This window comes from Microcebus murinus, chromosome 5 (assembly GCF_040939455.1).
Source record: "Microcebus murinus isolate Inina chromosome 5, M.murinus_Inina_mat1.0, whole genome shotgun sequence".
NCBI classification, from domain to species: Eukaryota; Metazoa; Chordata; class Mammalia; order Primates; family Cheirogaleidae; genus Microcebus; species Microcebus murinus.
This window is the reverse complement of record NC_134108.1, coordinates 91,013,360-91,032,623: the sequence shown is the minus strand read 5'-3', so window position 1 is coordinate 91,032,623 and position 19,264 is coordinate 91,013,360. Positions and strand designations below refer to the sequence as shown.

The 19,264-nt window shown below is 34.3% G+C and overlaps 1 protein-coding gene across 1 annotated transcript in view; it reads left to right on the top strand.

Moving 5' to 3' along the window:
• Positions 1 to 19,264, top strand: part of HCRTR2 (hypocretin receptor 2) — a 94,191-nt gene that overhangs the window by 43,360 nt on the left and 31,567 nt on the right. The gene's annotated exons all lie outside the window — the stretch shown is intronic.

Here is a 19,264-nt window from a genome sequence, read left to right as displayed (position 1 = left end):
TTAATAATAACATTTTAAACCCACAAAAAAACTCCATTCTGTCAAATTATTTGGCACAGATCTAGATATAATCAACTACTGAGATTTGACCAATAACTACAAACTTAATAAATGGTTTGTTTTATGGGTGTTTTACATTAATATAGCTAATAATAATAGCAACAAGAAAGAGTTTAAGATCACAGGGTCCTTAGAGCTTCATTACCTAAAGTATAGTCCATGGACCAGCAGCAGTCATCATCTAACCTGGAAACTTCAAGAACTTTTTCAATACTTTAAATTGTGTGATAAGAATTAAAGAAAGCATCAATAGATAAATTGTATTATTTCTCCAGAATTGAACTATTCTGAGATGAGATGAGTTGAAGGGATAAATCAAAACATTTTTTGCTGTCATCTAGTGTAGTTCCTGACACATTAGCTGCTATATAAATCTCCACTTAATTTGGATACATGAATACTGAGAAACAAATTAAGAGTATTTAAACCACTACGTACAGCTTTGTATTTTGCACAAAACGAATGATCATATGTTAAAACATATGTAAAGTTATTTTTGAAAACTCGAAATATTGTCTTCAATAAATATGTGTTGAAAGAATGAATTAATGAAGAAGAATTCGGGCAAAAGCTCATGTGGCCCCATCATCTGAATGTCATTATCCAAAGAAACAGTTCAAAGATTTTATTTCTAGTTCATTTCTAGCCAACAAGACCAAGGCCTATTCACTTCACCTCTGCATGGAATCCTTTACTGGGACTGAGAGGCAATAACAAGGGTGAGATCATTTCATTGTTTCCACAATTAGCCTAGGTGATTGCTACTTCCCATAGCTCCTATGCCCCTAAGCTCTTGCCACTTCTAGATTAGTGTCATTTAGAGATATGATTTGGGCAAGCACTAGGAAATAGACGTCGTAGTTTTTCTAAAACACAGGGTCCCATCAATATCCTAATTCTACTAGTCATCTACACACAGTTCAGTAACTGAGCAAAGACAAATGAAATATGTCAATAGCACTCACTTATAGTTACAATAGACTTAGATAGGCATAGACTTAGATATTCTATTAAAAGTACTTTTTGACCTTTGACTGACAAAAACTTCAACATACATTATCATTATTTTTAAATTATAATGAAATAAGATGTGTGGATAGAGTCATGCTCTTTTTTTAAGAGAAGTAAAAAACAAAATATCCATATAAAATCATACATTACATGATTCCCTCTGTTTTAATAGAGAACAGAATTAAAAAGAATAACCCATTTTATTTAAAAGAACAACTAAAAAGTGTCCAGGTTATTGATTTCTAATTTTAACTATGGAATTTATTTGTAAAAATAAATATCTACTTTGTGTGTCTTTTCAAATTTGAAGAGAAATATATCATTTTAATACAGCAGATTCAATTATAAAGAATTACTTGACCCCCAAAAAATGAATGAGTAAAAGAAGAAAAAGAAATTAAATCACCTGGTAAAGGAAAAAGATTGCCAAGCCTTGCAAAATTGTGAGATGGTGAAATGATGAACTAAAAATTAGTCAATGCGGGCTATTTTGATGAGCTTTCTGCTTAATAAATGCTGTGTCAACCTAGCTGAGTGTCTATCTTTAATCAAACATTTTGTTGATGTTGCACTAAATTTAACTACACCTCAGTACATTTCCTAATGGACATTACTTAAGCACATCAAATTTAATGTGCTCAAAATGAGACTCATAATCTCTGTACCTCCATCCCGCTTTTCCTACTGTGATCAATTTCTCCACTTTTGTTAATTGTCCAGCATCTTCCACAGAACAGATGTGTCCTAACCCATTTTCCTGAATGCATTTTTGTATACAAAATGATTTCCTTTTTTTTCTCCAAAGATCTATTCTGACAGAAACATTTGGCCTCAACATATAATTAAAAACTTAACAATACTAATAGTTGCTTCAAAGAGCATCCTCTCTTTGTCAATGTGCAATTATTTCCATTAATTTGCATGTAATTCACTTTCATACCCATTCACTGGGGTATGAATATTATTTAGTCAAATGGACAATTAATTAATACAATCTTTACATATTAACTTATTAAAATGCACCACACAATTTCTAATTCCTTGGGAGTTCTCACTAAATCCATGGGATGTAAATTTTGAAACAGCTGCAGCTGTTTATGCCATTGCTCTTGTCTAATGGAGCCAGGTGGAGATTCTTTTTTTTTCCAATCTTTTCCTGCATAGAGTTGAAATAAAAAAATCTAACTTTCTCTGACATGTTGTCTAAAAGAAAGTCATCTTACTTTATTCAGTGTAAGCCCTAAAACTAGGAAATGTTTGTTGAACTCTGATTGTAGGTCAAGTTTTAACTGTGGAATAAAGAATAACTTCTTCAGCAAAATTTTTAAGATACCCAGTGACAGAAATCTTGGTTGGTGGAGGAGAGAAATCACTTGTGAGCAATTTTATTGAGTTTTACTCTATTGAAAAATATATAAATTTTAGTGGACAGCTATCATGAATTATGTTCCAAGCTTTACAAAAAGTATTTTAATGTTCATTAAAACATTCCCATGAAATAGATACAAGTATCTTAATCTTCCACATTTCAAAACTGAAGCATAGAGAGGCTAAATAACTTGCCCAAATTAACAGGATATTAAAAATTGAGTGTAAGTTTTTTAACTCCAAAGTGCATGAATATTCCCTCTGTTATATCTACTTTTGTTCAGGAATAATTTTAATATAAGTGGATTGATGTTTTAAAAACTATGTTCTTTTTCCCAGAAAGTAATATTTTTAGATGATTCCAGACTCTTAAAAGTGATTTGGAAAAATAAATGTTTTATGATACAAGAAAAGTTAGATACATTTTATAAAGTCAAGTGAAAGACAAAGATAGATTTTTTTGAAAACTAATAAAGCTGGTTTTAAAAGAGGTCACATTTATGTGCACATAAGTACATTCATCAGGTGTTGGGCAGGTGGGAGGGGGAAGGAGGGGATGGGTATATACATACCTAATGGGTGCAGTGCACATCTTCTGGGGGATGGACACACTTGAAGCCTTGACTCGGGTGGGGCAAAGGCAATATATGTAACCCAAACATTTGTACCCCTGTAATATTCTGAAATAATTTTTTTTAAATAAAAGGGGCCATGGTACATTATTATCAAACTTCATTTGAATGTCAAAAATTTTGGACAAACCTAAAATTAGTAATATTTGGGGGAAGGAACATATCATGTTTGCTTCTGTTTATTAACAATTATTGAAACTGTATTCAAAGATAGCAAGTCAAACATGATTTAGTATTATTTAGTAAAGTTAAACATGTAAGTAGAAATCCACAATGTTCGTTAAATATAAATTAGTATAAAACAGAAATCAGTGTGGTTTGTAGCAGAGATTGAACTTTTCATAACTATAATGTACTTACAACATAACAGAAAGATTTTTCTTTTGTCTCTAGATTAGGTGCAGACACATTTAATGTGATCCATCCTATTATCTAAAGGTCATTCTGTTGTTTTCAGCCTTCATCTAAGACACTCTTAGACACTAACTATTTCAGGGATTTATATGAACAAAATGATATAAGATGCCAAAGTATTAATAGAAGTAGGTGTTATGCTTTACCTATATTAAATCATTTTCTTCTCTCCAAGATCAAATATTCATGATAAATTCCTTGATGTCAAAAGACAAAATCTGAGTCATGTAAATTTCACACCAAGTCAGTCACTCAGCAACTGTATATTGGACACCTACTATATTCAGGATAGAGTCCCTGACTTTCCAAAATAAAAAGTAAAAGATTGGTTTTGGGCAGACAAATGACACATACAATTAATTTAAGGAAAGATAGACTACATTAGACAGTAAAAATATTAGTGATTACCAAATACTATAGAAAGAGTGGGGAGAAATCACTAGATTAATTTGAGAGATACTTTGTTTTAAATTAAGTCCAGACTTAAGAAATCACCATATTAATTCTGAAAAAACATCACATCCTAAAGTAGCCATCTAATTGCCCCATAAAGTTTTTTTTTTAATTTTTTTTTATTTTGGCATATTATGGGGGTACAGATTTTAAGGTTTCAATAAATGCCCATTTCCCCCCCTCCCCCCAAAAGTCTGAGTCTCCATCATGACCATCCCCCAGATGGTGCACATCTCACTCATTATGTATGTATATACCCGCCCCCCTCCCCCCTCCCACCTGCCCAATACCCTATTACTATAGTACCTATGTGTCCACTTAGGTGCTACTCAGTTAATACCAGTTTGCTGGAGAATATATCTGGTGCTTGTTTTTCCATTCTTGGGATACTTCACTTAGTAGTATGGGTTCCAGCTCTAACCAGGAAAATATAAGATGTGCTATATCACCATTGTTTCTTAGAGCTGAATAGTACTCCATGGTATACATATACCACATTTTATTAATCCATTCTTGGATTGATGGGCACTTGGGCTGTTTCCACAGCTTTGCAATTATGAATTGTGCTGCTATAAACATTCGAGTGCAGGTGTCTTTTTTGTAGAGTGTCACTGGATCATTTGGGTAGATGCCCAGCAATGGGATTGCTGGGTCAAATGGTAGATTCACTTGTATCGCTTTAAGGTATCTCCATATTGCTTTCCACAGAGGTTGAACTAGTTTGCAGTCCCACCAGCAGTGTAGGAGTGTTCCTCTCTCTCCGCAACCACGCCAGCATTTATTGTTTGGAGATTTTTTGATAAAGGCCATTCTCACTGGGGTTAAGTGATATCTCATTGTGGTTTTGATTTGCATTTCCCTGATGATTAGAGATGTTGAGCATTTCTTTATATGTTTGTTGGCCATTCTTCTGTCTTCTTTAGAAAAATTTCTGTTCAAGTCCTTTGCCCACTTTTTAATGGGGTTATTTGATTTTTTCTTCCTAATTTTCATGAGTTCTAAGTATATTCTAGTTATCAGTCCCTTATCGGATGCATAGGATGCAAAAATTTTCTCCCATTCTGTAGGTTGTCTGTTTACTTTCATGACTATTTCTTTGGCTGTGCAGAAGCTTTGTAGTTTGATCATGTCCCATTTATTTATTTTTGTTGCTGCTGTGATTGCCTTTGGGGACTTCTTCATAAACTCTTTGCCCAGGCCGATGTCTAGGAGAGTGTTTCCAACTTTTTCCTCTAGAGATCTAATAGTTTCATATCTTAGGTTTAAGTCTGTTATCCAGCGTGAGTTGGTTTTTGTGAGAGGTGAAAGGTGTGGGTCCTGTTTTAGCCTTCTACAGGTGGCTATCCAGTTTTCCCAGCACCATTTATTGAAGAGAGATTCTTTTCCCCAGCGTATGTTTTTGTCTGCTTTGTCAAAGATGAGATGGCTATATGAGGATGGTTTTATATCAGGATTCTCACATCTGTTCCACTGGTCAATATTCCTGTTTTTGTGCCAATACCATATTGTTTTAATTACTACAGCTTTGTAGTATAGTTTGATATCTGGCATATTAATGCCTCCCATTTTGTTTTTGTTGCCTAGAATTGCTCTTGATATTCGGGGTCTTCTTTGGTTCCATATGAAGCGTAAAATTATTTTTTCTATATCTGTGAAGAATGCTGATGGGATTTTAATAGGTATTGCATTGAATCTGTAGATCAGTTTGGGTAGTATAGACATTTTGATGATATTGAGTCTGCCGATCCACGAGCATGGTATGGATTTCCATCTGTTTACATCCTCTGCTATTTCCTTCCTCAGTGTTTCATAGTTCTCCCTGTAGAGGTCTTTTACCTCTTTGGTTAAATATATTCCGAGGTACTTTAATTTCTTTGTTGCTATTGTGAAGGGAATTGAGTCTTTGATTTGGTTCTCAATGAGATTGTTGTTGGCGTATATGAATGCCTCTGATTTCTGTGTATTGATTTTGTATCCTGAGACTTTACTAAATTCATTGATCAGTTCCAGGAGTTTCTTGGTTGAATCCTTGGGGTTTTCTAGATACAATATCATATCATCAGCAAACAGTGAAAGTTTGATCTCTTCTGCCCCTATTTGGATACCTTTGATTCCATTTTCCTGTCTGATTGCTGTAGCCAAGACTTCCAGCACTATGTTGAACAGAAGTGGAGATAGTGGGCAGCCTTGTCTGGTTCCAGTTCTAAGTGGGAATGATTTCAATCTTTCCCCATTCAGTATGATGTTGGCTATGGGTCTGTCATATATGGCTTGTATCATTTTTAGGTATGTCCCTTCTATGCCTATTTTCTTAAGTGTTCATATCATGAAAGGGTGTTGAATTTTGTCAAAAGCTTTTTCTGCATCTATTGAAAGAATCATGTGGTCTTTGTTTTTACTTCTGTTTATGTGGTGAATTGCGTTTATAGATTTACGTATGTTGAACCATCCCTGCATCCTTGGGATGAAGCCCACTTGGTCGTGGTGGATCATTTTTTTGATAAGTGTCTGGATTCGATTAGCTAAGATTTTGTTGAAAATTTTTGCATCTATATTCATTAGAGATATTGGTCTGTAGTTTTCTTTTTTTGTTGCATCCTTTCCTGGTTTTGGTATCAGAGTAATATTCGCTTCATAAAAGGTGTCGAAATTGCCCCATAAAGTTTTAAATAAGACTTTTGTAAAATAACAAAGTCCTAGCGAGTAATGTTCTACTCCATTTAAAAAGAGCCAACAAACATATAAAAATGTATTAAATTTCCCACACCAGAATATCTAATTTGAAAAAAAAAATCCTGATAATAACAACTGTTGGCAAAAATGTAGAGCAACTGGGACACTCACACCTGCTAGTGAGAATAAAAATCGGTACTGAAACACACACTTTGGAAAATTCATTGGCAATTAGGTAGTAATGGTGGTCATATGTATATTCTATCCATACATATATGTGTCAAAATAGCTGCTCAAGAATGTTGGTAGCAGCCTTGTTTAAAATAGCCCTCAAGTGAATAAACCATAATGTCGGTCAATAGTAGAGTAGATCAATGATAATGTTATCACACACTGGAATACTGCATGATAATACAAATGATGGAACTACAACTATACATACAACAAGGGTGATCTTAAAAACATAACCATACACAAAAGAAGTCAGACACACAATAACAACATGCATTTTGAGTCCTTTTAGATACAGTTAAAAACAGGTAAAATTAGTCTATCGTGTTACAAATCAGTATTTGGGTTTCCTTTTTTTTTTTTTTTTTTTTTTTTTTTTTGAGACAGAGTCTCACTTTGTTGCCCAGGCTAGAGTGAGTGCCGTGGCGTCAGCCTAGCTCACAGCAACCTCAAACTCCTGGGCTCGAGTGATCCTTCTGCCTCAGCCTCCCGGGTAGCTGGGACTACAGGCATGCGCCACCATGCCCGGCTAATTTTTTATATATATATCAGTTGGCCAATTAATTTCTTTCTATTTATAGTAGAGACGGGGTCTCGCTCTTGCTCAGGCTGGTTTCGAACTCCTGACCTTGAGCAATCCGCCCGCCTCGGCCTCCCAAGAGCTAGGATTACAGGCGTGAGCCACAGCGCCCGGCCTGGGTTTCCTTTTGATTGCAGGAAGGATGTTGGTGGGGAGGAAATATGAAGGGAGCTTCTGGGGAATGTGCTGGTCATATTCTATTAATATTTATTAGTCCGAATAGTACTTACAAGGGTATGTACACTCCATGGTAATTTGTCCAGTGATATATTTATAGCTGGTATATTTTTGTACGTGCGTGATACCTTAATGTAAAGAACAGAATCTTAAAGCAACAATAAAAACAGCAGTAGTGACAACAAAGCCCATTAACTATGAGAAATAATTATACAAATTGACTTTTTTCAAATAAATGCATTGTGAATAACTAACTGCTCCCCCACCGTGGCATGTATTTTCATACACTTTTGATGTACCCTAATTTTACAGTTGTTTAATTTATCAAAGATTTCCTTAATGTTTAATATTTTTTTTAAATTTACAATCTTTTATTAAGTCTTTTTTTTAATTTTAGCATATTATGGGGGTACAAGTGTTAAGGTTACATATATTGCCCATGCCCACCCTCCCCCCTCGAGTCAGAGCTTCAGGCATGTCCATCCCCCAAACTTTGCACATCTTACTTGTTGTGTTTATATATACCCATCCCCCCTCCCCCCTCCCACCTGCCTGACACGCAATAAATGTTACTCCTATATGTCCACTTAGGTGTTGATTTGTTAATACCAATTTGCTGATGAGTACATGTGGTGCTTGTTTTTCCATTCTCGAGATACTTCACTTAGTAGAATGGGTTCCAGCTGTATCCAGGAATATACAAGAGGTGCTATATCATCATTGTTTCTTAAAGCTAAGTAGTACTCCATGGTATACATACGTGTAACATTTTTGAAGGAGTCCTATCTACTCCAAGGTCATATCAATGGGAAATTTATTGATTTATTTATTTACCTCATGAAAGGAAGGGAAATTTATTTCTTAACTTTCATTCTTAGATCAATAATTAATCTGGAATTGATATTTGTGTATAAGGTGATGTAAAAATCAAATTTCATTTTTTATGTAAATATCAATTTATTCAGCACTGTTTCTAGAAATTGCACTCTTTGCATAATGCAATACATGGCATTTTGTCATATACCAGGAGTTCATATATGTGTAGGTATGGATCTCAAATTTTTATTCCATTCCTTTAACCTATTTTTCTATCCTTGTGCCAGTACTAAATTGTTTTGTTTACTGATGCTTTATAATATTTGATAGTTGATAGTGCAAATATCTTAAATTTGTTCTTCAATATCATATAGACTAACTTTGGCTCTTTGTATTTTTATATAAATTTTTAAACCAGTTTGTCAAGCTTTACAAAAATAAATCTGGCATTTTTATTGGGAATGAATTGAATTTATGTATCAGTTTTAGAAAAAAATTGATAGCCTTATAATATTTATTTTTATATTCCACAAATATGGTTTATTCCTTTGTTTAGGTTATTTTTTAATATTTATGATATTTTATAGTATAGAGATTGCATGTATCTGTCATTAATTTTGTCCTAGATATTGAATATTTTTAATGCTATTGTCAATATGATCTCTTAAAATTATATTTTCTAGTTGTTTAATAGAAACAAAATTGATTTATATATTTTATATGTTGTATATTGATTTTATATGGTTTATATGTTATGCATTGCTTCATACTCAGTGAATCTTAATATGATAAATTCATTTATTAAGATTAATAGTTTACCTGGAGATTCTTCTACATTTACCAAAGTATGCTGTGTGGATAATGATAGGTTTTATTTAATCCTTTACAACCTTCATGATTTCATTTCTTTTTATTGCTTTATTGTACTTGCTCTAGCACAACGCTGACTAGAAATGACAATAGGAGGCATTGCTTACTTATTATTGATATTTTGGGAAAGACTCTTTATGAGAATTATTAAAATATTTGTAAGTATTCTCTTTTGAGAATTTTGCTGTTAATTCCATTATGATGATTTGAAGATGATGCATGTTTTCTTCCTGCATTAAGATTTTTCCCATTGTTACTGATTTTTGGTAGTTATATGATAATATATCTGGGTTTGATTTTCTCCTATATTTATATTACTTGAGATTTGTAGTACTTCTTAAATCTGTGGATAGATACCTTAAATTCGTTTTGGAAAATTCTTGGGTCATATCTCTTCCTGGTTAGTCATCTTCTTAAACATTGCGTCTGCCTCATTCTGCTTCTCTACATACATATTGAGAATCCAATTACATGTATATTAGAATTTTCACTGTGTCATTTATATTCTTTCCTGCATTTTCAATTTTTTTTCTTTCTGTTTTTAGCTTATAGATGTTTTCTATTAGTTTGGACATTACTACTAGATCATTCTATCTAATCTTCTGCTAAATCCATTTGTTGTGTTTCCAGTTAACATATTTTTAATTTCCACAATGGCCTTGAATTTTTTCAATTATTTTCTGATATTCTCCATGATAACATCTAATATCTTGAATTTATTAATCCAAACATTTAAACATTTCTGAGAGATTTGTTGTTTTTCAATTTTCTTTTAATTTTCTATAGATTTTTAGCCTTCTAGTGCCTTCTTGTATGCCTATAGAATTTTTGTTGAATGAATGACATTTCATGTGAAAAAATTGTAGAAATTATTTGATGCTCTAAATAATGTTATCTTTTTTCATAGAGAATTGGCTGTTGCTTTTGCCAGCACTTACTGTTTGTATAGGAAACCTCTATCCAGTCACTCAGTGTAGGCATTTGAAGCTGGGTTTCATTCTTTAGGAGAGCTTCAGGTTTATTCTTGTTTGAGTCACACTTGGAGTTGCAGCTGAGAGACAAGGTTGTTTACCTGCTTAATAAGCCTTGAACTCTAATTGCTGTCATCTTTTCAAATAGTTTACTAAAGTTCCTGCTCAACTTCTCATATTCTCAGCTCCATGTGTTCTTTCTTTTCATTCTGTTTTTAGCTAATGCTTGCAAGTTGCCAAAATCCTTGGGAAGAAAGAGGTGCTAAATGCCAGAAGATCTCTCCTTTCACATTTTCTCCAAGACATTGGCCCTTCAAGAGCTTGTTGTCTTGGTAGCTTCCCAATATCTTAAAAAGATGTATAACCCTTCTGGTTGTTTTAGGTGTGGTGTTTGTTCTGCAAACTTATCTGCCATTACCAGAAATATAAGCTATTTTGTAATAGTAAAAAAATGTACTCTTCTATACCATGGCATTTAGTATTTCAGAGGACAATTGGCACTTGTTGGATATATCCCAACCAGAAATGTGTAGTTGACATTGCAGAGTTTTCTGAAGATGGCTTAAGTGTATCCTTTTTTACTCTAATTCTATCACTGGTGGATCATACGCACTCAACTGGCTTTAATCACTCTCTCTATTCTGATGAATCCCAAAGATTTACTTGTAAATAAAATATATCTCCTAAAATACAGACTCATAAATCCTAATGACAACTGGATATTGATACTAGGATAATTCACAAGTGCTTCAAACTCACAGATACAAAATTGAATTCCCCATCCTCTATCCCAAATAAAGCCATCTCATTCGCCTGTATGTCCTAGCTCAGCGAGCATCATGATGTTCTCCCCAGCTGTCAAGTAACACACCTGGCTATTATCCTTAGTTCTTCTCACTCCCTTATTCTCATATCTAATTTCTCACCAAGGCTTCATATTGCAAGCTTATTATCATTATTTGAATTCATTCATTTTCCCATATTTTTTGTCACCACCTAACTTCCTTAGAACTTACTTAAAATTTTATTGCTCCCCTGCTTCCAGTTTAAAAACATACACACAATTGACATGTATTTCCCCCTACATTATCTTTGAAAAACGAAAACAGGGTGTTTTTATTCACTTGCTTAAAATCCCTCAGTAATTCCTCATAGTCTGCAAGACAATGTCCAAGTGGTTTCACACACACACACACAAACACACACACACATCTATATAAAATACACACACATATATACATACATATACATATACACATGTCATGATTCACGTTGGGTTTACAAAAAAGATGGAACATCTAAAAGATAAAAACAAATTATTTATTTAGAAATTCTAGTATGGAAAGTAAGAGCGAGCCAAAAACTAGAGTTACAACTTTGGGTTATCATTTTGAGTTGGTCTCCCAGAGGAGAGAATTGAAGTTGTGAGAATTAATAACAAGTAAGGAAAGAGCATGAAAGAAAAAAGACAAGAGGATTAAGGATATATTAATATATGTGGAGAAAGACAGAAAGCATTTCTACAACAGAGATCTCCAAAATAAGTTCATTGCAGTCAGTAAAAACAGGAGTCAAATATCATGGGGAGGACAATTGCTTGAGTGTGCTGATAAGTGCACAGGGGTCAAACATGAGGACTGGGTATATGACCTTGCAGAGCTCTGAGGACAGGATAAAAATGCAAATGCAATGGTGAGAGACTGTGCGGGGGACAGGAACTTATAATGACTTACCTACAAAGAGTAAAAGGTATGCATAACCAAGGAGTGGATATTTCCTCTAAAACAAATTTCATTGAATTGGAAATATAACTACTATATATAGCTGTTAATAGAACTGCAGATACTAAGACCATGGAGTCTTCCCTCCTCCTAACCTTCTCCTCAAGCCGACCTTAAAGGCCTGTGAATACCAATTAATAACAGCCCCATTTTGTTCCCTGGCAGCTCCCATGCAGAAAGCTTGGTGCCAATTTGTGGGTTGAGCCTCTCCGTGGGAGGAACCATGCCACTCAGTGACAGCTGATAAGTCAAGCCTATTTTCTTATTTTCTTCATCATATTTTTCCTCTCTGAAGAATTTGATGGAGATGATAATCTACAGGAATCAGTTTTATAATATTCCTCAATGCATTTGCTCTCTGCACATTTGTGTGTATAAAGATACTGTCATCCCTTAACCCCTCCCCAAATTATTAATTGTGGTTTCCTAAATATCCCCCACTCTGACTCACTGTTATCAGCACTACGGTGACACCATTGGTCTCCATGAGAATTTTATCAACTTTTAACACAATAAGCAGGTGCCAGTGAGAAAATATTTGCCTAATTACAAATTTTTATATTATCTTGAGGAACTAAAAATTGCACATTTTAAACATGCTCTGTGGTTTGTGCATGTATAGTAACTGTTTTTTAGAAGTTTCTTTCTATTCATATTAGATAACCTTTTGGGTGACACATTTCGTAACACAGATGCACTTCTAAGTAGCATCCCATCTGTCAGCCCTGTAGAAAAAGAAGTGGCACGTTCGCATGCCTTTCTCCTGAGACAGATTTATAGACAACTTTGCCAAGGTGTGTAGGTGGAGAAAGGGAGATTGAGACAGACATATTGGCCCAAGAATAGAAAGGGGTAAAACTAACAATAGAAAGAAGGAGGTCCAATGCCGCAGTAGTGGGGTGAAGTGAAGATGAGGAACAGGAAAATGCCTCCTGGTTGTTGCATGGAGGGTTCGTTTTACCTTTTAAGGACAATACTGATGTTCAACTTCCCAGCTCCTTAAATCTACATCTCATAATGATTCAGGATGACTCCATTCCATGACCTGTCTTAAGATAGATTCTTTTCAGGAGTTAAATATAGGCTATCTTTTATGAATATTCAGTTACTTTTCTTTTTCTGTTATTCATTTAGAAAAACATTTTATTTCACTTTGACTCATTCATTCCTTTGTATTTATTGTAAAAGTGTTGGCCATTGTCTTCTTTCTTAGGCAACATTTTTGCTCTAGAAAATTCAACTTGTAACAAATATGCTCACTTCTACATTATAAATAATATTACAATTAATTTAATGTTTAAAGCTCATCCTGAAGAGGCAAGGTAAGCAGTTTCAAAGGTTTTCAGTGACACTTTGTGGCAAAGGGTGGAACTACAGTGCTTTTTGGATAAGTTGTTTCCGGAAATGTTTATCATTTTATATGTGTGTAGTATAACAAAAACAATCAAGAAATCATTGTCTTATATATCTATGTAAATAGATATGTAAATTAAATGAACAACAACCAAGAAATTTCAAACTATTTTATTAAGATATTATCTAAACTACATTATCACAACTTGCTACAAATAATATTTTCATTCCACAAAGAATTAAAATTATATATAAAGATTACATGGTTGCAATCTTTAACACAGCATTAATATATTGGAACTATGGCATTTTTGAAAAATGTTGTTTTGTTTCACTATTTTAGCTGTTCATGGGTTTAAAAATATATTCATAAAATGAGTCATTAAGATTATTCCTAGGCTCTCCTATTCTGTTTTTAACATTTTTGAAGAACATTATTATTGCTTCAAAAATCTTATTTTTCATTTTATAGTCTCTCTTATGATAGGAAAGTAATTTTTACAATTGTGACAAAATATACATAACATAAAATTTACCATCCTAACCACTTTTATGTGTACAGTTCAATGATACTAAGTGTATTCCCATTATTGTGCAACTATCATCACCATCCATCTCTAGAACTTTTTTTTTTAAACTGAATCTCTTTACCCATTAAACAGTAACACCCCCTTGACTCCTCCCTTAACCCCTGGCAAAAACCATTCTATTTTCTGTCTCTCTGATTTTGATTGCTCTGGACACCTCATATAAATGGAATCATATAATCATTGTCACTTTGTATCTAGCTTATTTCAGTTAGCATAATGTCTATATCTTGTATTAATGCTACCAAAATTAAATAAATTTTTGAATTCTTGAAATTCTTGAAAAATTGATATATTTAGCACAAATATTGTCAAGGTGCTGAGTAATAAATTAATTATATAGCGGACATAGTCACATCTCAATATTATAAATTTTATAGCCAATTGTTAGTTGGCATTTCAAGGCCCAAATGTATGTTTAATAAGACATGCAATCTAACCTATGCAGTTTACATGTTCTCAATCAAGTTTTAGCACCAGTAAACTAACAGTATATCACCTAAGTTTAAATACTTCCAAATTCAAGTCTTGGTTGGAGAAAGTGCTTTGTCCATATGTAATCTGACAGATATTGAAACAAAAACCAGTTGTTTATAAATACAGGTTATAATGACAAAGTCCTTTTAAAAAACAGTATTTTATTTTTCCATTTGAAAATCAGTTTAATCTTTGGTCCATACAATAACAGGCAAATCGGCCTATAGCTCTGACTTGGGTGGGGCAAACACAATATATGCAACCTAAACATTCATACTCCTGTAATAGTCTGAAATAAAAAATAAAAAAGAAAATAACTGCATTTCTAAGGCAGCTGTCGGTGGAATCAGCAAGACATAAGTATAAAATAACATTAATTATAATAAATAATAGCAACAGGCAAATTGCTCAGGTCATTTGTAAAGACTCATCTATATATTAAAAATATATTTGAAAAAGATATCTCGCTGCATTGAGCTGCAGATGTTCTGATGCAGCTTCAGCCACTTTCCATCTGTCTTGCAGAGAAAGTGCAGGGGCTATATATCATCAGATTCTTACAGAGAAAGAGATGGTAAGCCAAATTATGGGGTGAAAGATGAAGGAGGAAAAGGATTTTTATCTTCTTGGCACCTCTGCATTCCAGAAATATCTATTTCAGTGAAGCCTGTGTTAGAGGTAGAATCTGTATTCTTGCCTTCTGCTGTCTTCTGTCACCCTTATGTGCTCATTTATTCCTCACTCATTTCTGGTTAATGGAGGCAGTTTTCTAAATATAGACTAACTACAAAGGGACTGTAATATTTGTGTGTCATGGTCATTTCCAGAACTGATTTCAAATGGGAGTTACCAGAGGTCATCCGAGAGTAGCGTACTGTGAATTGAGAGCCACAGCCTACTCATGTCCAAGAGAATATTGACAAGCAGCTATGTTCTCAGGGAGGCCCCAGATTTTATTCAAAAGGAGTAAAGAAAGTAAATGCCTCATTCAGCCAGTGGAGTTTTTCTCCCCTTTTAACCAATTCACTCATGGGAGAAGGTACCATACCAATACCAGTGACAGGCTATAAGTTTATGAGCAAATCAATTCCATAAATAGTTATTGCAAAGTATATTCTTGGCAGCATTTTTATTAGGAGAAAAACTGTAGAAACTAAGCAAAGGAAAGGATAGAGAAAGGCCAGCTTGTAACAATAAAGAGCCTTTGTGCAAATGAGGAGATAAGAAAAAATGCAAACTATCTATAATAATTCACAATAATTTTATAAGGTGGTTCGTGGTCATGAAATGTGCACATGATACGGTTTCGAAGAAGAAAGATACGGTTTTAAAGAAGAAAGAAGCCACATTGAATTAGGCTAATTAGGAGGTATTTTTTGAAGCAGAAACTTTTTTGTTTGGTTGGTTTTGGATAGTTTGGGGGCAGGATTAAGTTAGTTAAAGAGGGAGTGAAATGGAGTATGGGCATTTCCAGATGGAGAAATGGCATAGCAATGGCCTGAGCATAAGATATGTTTAATACACAGCGAGATAGCACATTTATCCTGGTGCTCCAAGTATTTTATAGGGAGCATTGCAAGATAGAGGGAGAAAGTTCAACTAGAACCCAATGGTAGAATGGCCATTTGAGGATTTTGTACTTAGTCCAGGAGAAAAGAGAGCTCTAGTTGTTGAAATGAAATAATTAATAAAACTAGAACGAATGGCATTAACAGATAAAATATGTAGAAGTAAAGACAAGAACAGTCCGGAGGAAACTATTAGGAGGTCACTACTCTGGCTAATGTTTACTGACAATGTGACATTGGGTATTTGCAATATGAATAGAAAGAATGTGAAAGAGGGAGGAGATATTTTGGGGATTTCAAGCATAGGCCATTGGGGAGAAAATGCAAAGATATTACACTTCTGGGAAATATAAAGTCCAGGATGAGTTTATAGGAAAAGATAATATTAAATTGTATAAATTTGGTGTGTTATCAGGAAAAGATGACATTGACTTTATGCTTTTAGGACTTTGGATGGGTGAGAAAATGAGCAAATGGACACTTGTTTATCACAGATTTTAAGAGATATGCATCAAGAGGTGTGTGTGCACTTCTGGACAGCTCACTTATATACAAGTACTCTGTATTCTGGAAGGTGGTCATGGTAAAGAGACCAGGGTGACAAGAGGCAAAAGCCTGCTCCAAAAGAGTTTGGTGATGTTTATCTCAAAGAATCAAAGCCTTAGGAAAAAGACATAACCAGTATTTAAATATTCGAATGGACATAATGTGAACACCATACTAAGATATTTTAAAATGGCACAGTAATATTATCTAACATAAAGTCCAAATTCAACTTGCTCACATTGTCCCAATAGTGCTCTTTATAGATTTCTTTTTTTCTTTTCTTTTTTTCTCTCTAGGATTCAAAGGTAAAGGTTTAATCTAACATCTACACAAGGGGACCAATTTCTAGTAATTGGATATACTTATGACCCCCCAAAGTGTGACTTGGCTGTTAAGAAAGCTTACAAGATCTCAAACTGTCTTTAATAGAGAGATAGTAACCAAGGCAGTCATTCTGCTCTTTGCTCCTCTGGGTAGATTGCACCTGGAGACGTGTGTAGAGTTACAGATAGCTCATTTAGAGCCATTACTGATAATCTGAAGTGTGTTCAGAATAAAGAAACAAGGATGATGAGGGATGCAAAATTCTACAGTTGCATGTGAGGATTCTGAAGATCTTTAGCCTGGAGGATCAAAAGCTAAGGGGATGGGCATAGCTACGGTCTTTAAATATTGGAATGAGTACAGTTACGATTGAACTGTGTCCCAAAAAAGATATATTGAAGTCTTAACCCCCATTACCTCAAAATCTGACCTTATTTGGAAATGGGTTATTGCAGATGTCATTTGTTAAGATGAAGTCATACTGCAGTAGGGTAGGCCTCTACTCTAACACAAATGGTGTCTTTATAAGATGATGGCCACGTGAAGGCAGAAACATAGTGGAATGCCTGTGATGACGAAGACAGAGGTTAGAATTATGTAACTGTAAACCAAAGAACACCGAAGATTACTGGCAAACCACAAGAAGCTAGGAAGAGACCAAAAAAAGGATTTCCTTGCTGGTTTCAGAGGGAGTGTAACTCTGATGACACCTTGATTCCAGACTTCTAGACCCCAGAACAATGAAAAGATAAATTCCTATTGCTTTAAGACACTCAGTGTGTCACTTTGTTACAGAGGCCTGAAGAACTAATATAGATACAATGCAGGAAAATAGATACAGTTAATTTCTTAAATTCCAGGCAAGAATTAAAAGCTACAAGCAGAAATGAAATGGAAGCAACTTCAACCACCTTACAGGAATAAGAACTTGCTAGTAGTTAAAAACACAACAAAATGAATTTGAGGGCTCCAGCAGGTCATGTATTTCCTACTATTAATATTATAAATGTTCAAAGAGGAAGGATCAGGGATGTTGCAGAGGTGATATCCATGCATCAGATGGCAGGTTACATTGCGACATATCCAACTCAAAAATTCTATAATCCAGTGTTAAAGCTCTGCCAAATAGAGGTTGGTGGCTTCCCCTTCATTTTCTGCTTCAATCAAAAGTATATAAGGATGGCATAGCATGGTGGTAGACTTGAATTCAAGCTCCAGTACTTGTTATTTTTTCTTAGGTATGTTCTTTAACCTCTCCTTAGTTTCTACTCTGTTAAACAGGGATATTAATAGTACTCAATTCATAGTGTTATTATGATTGAACTAATCAATAATTTAAGTGCTCAGAACAAGGCATGGCACATAGTAAGCACTAAAGAAGTGTTTTTTGAACATATACTTGCTTTACTATTGGTTAGCTACAATGCATTAACACTCTTCCCACCATTGCCATTCCCAACATTCAAAATAAGGAGAGTTGAAAGTCAGACTAACGCTAATTGCATTTTTTAAAAGTTCTATGAGGTTTTTTTCCCTCTAGATCCAAGATCACATCATTTGGGCATTTGTTGGCCAAGTACTAGAAATATAATATTTTTGCTGATTTTCTCACAACAAACTGTGATGATGTATCCATCAACTGCTAGGAGGTGTGTGTGTGTGTGTGTGTGTGTGTGTGTGTGTGTGTGTGTGTGTGTTTCAAGAGATTATGGGAAATAAATCATTCAACAACATCATTCTCATATAATAAAGACCATCGTTTACTCTAATTAAGGCTCACCTGAGTTTTGGGGATATTAATGTGCTGGAGTTAGAAGAGGTGAAGTTTTCAAAATTAAATCCTCAGAAATCTAGGTCTTTTGTTAAATTGATATCTGTTGATAGCTTACAACCAATTTCAGCTTCAGAAATAGTAAAATCATTTTCCAAGTGATTTTAACATGAAACTGTTAACAAATGGTACATAGTTGTCAAAAAGAAATCCTCATCGTGTGACTTAAATTAAATAAAATGTACTTTCATTTGTTCCCTATATAAGGTTACTGATCACTGCATTCTTTGAGTGCACAGGTGACAGCTCTATCAGTTTAATGATATCCCAAACAAATGCTGTTACTTTCAATAAAGCAAACCCGCCAACAGATGTGGGTGGCAGTACGTACTTCTATACAATTCCAGAGCCATCGATTATGTAACCTTTGTATACATCAGGCAAGGAGAGGGCAGAGAATGGAGGAGCTGGGTGTTCTTTCAGTAAAGAGTGAGTGAGTGAGTGAGTGAGATATCACAGCTTTTAAACTGGGGAAATACTGCAAGGCAATCATGAAGAATGGCTGTGAAAGTACTGAAAGGAATGCTTGATTTGAGATGAT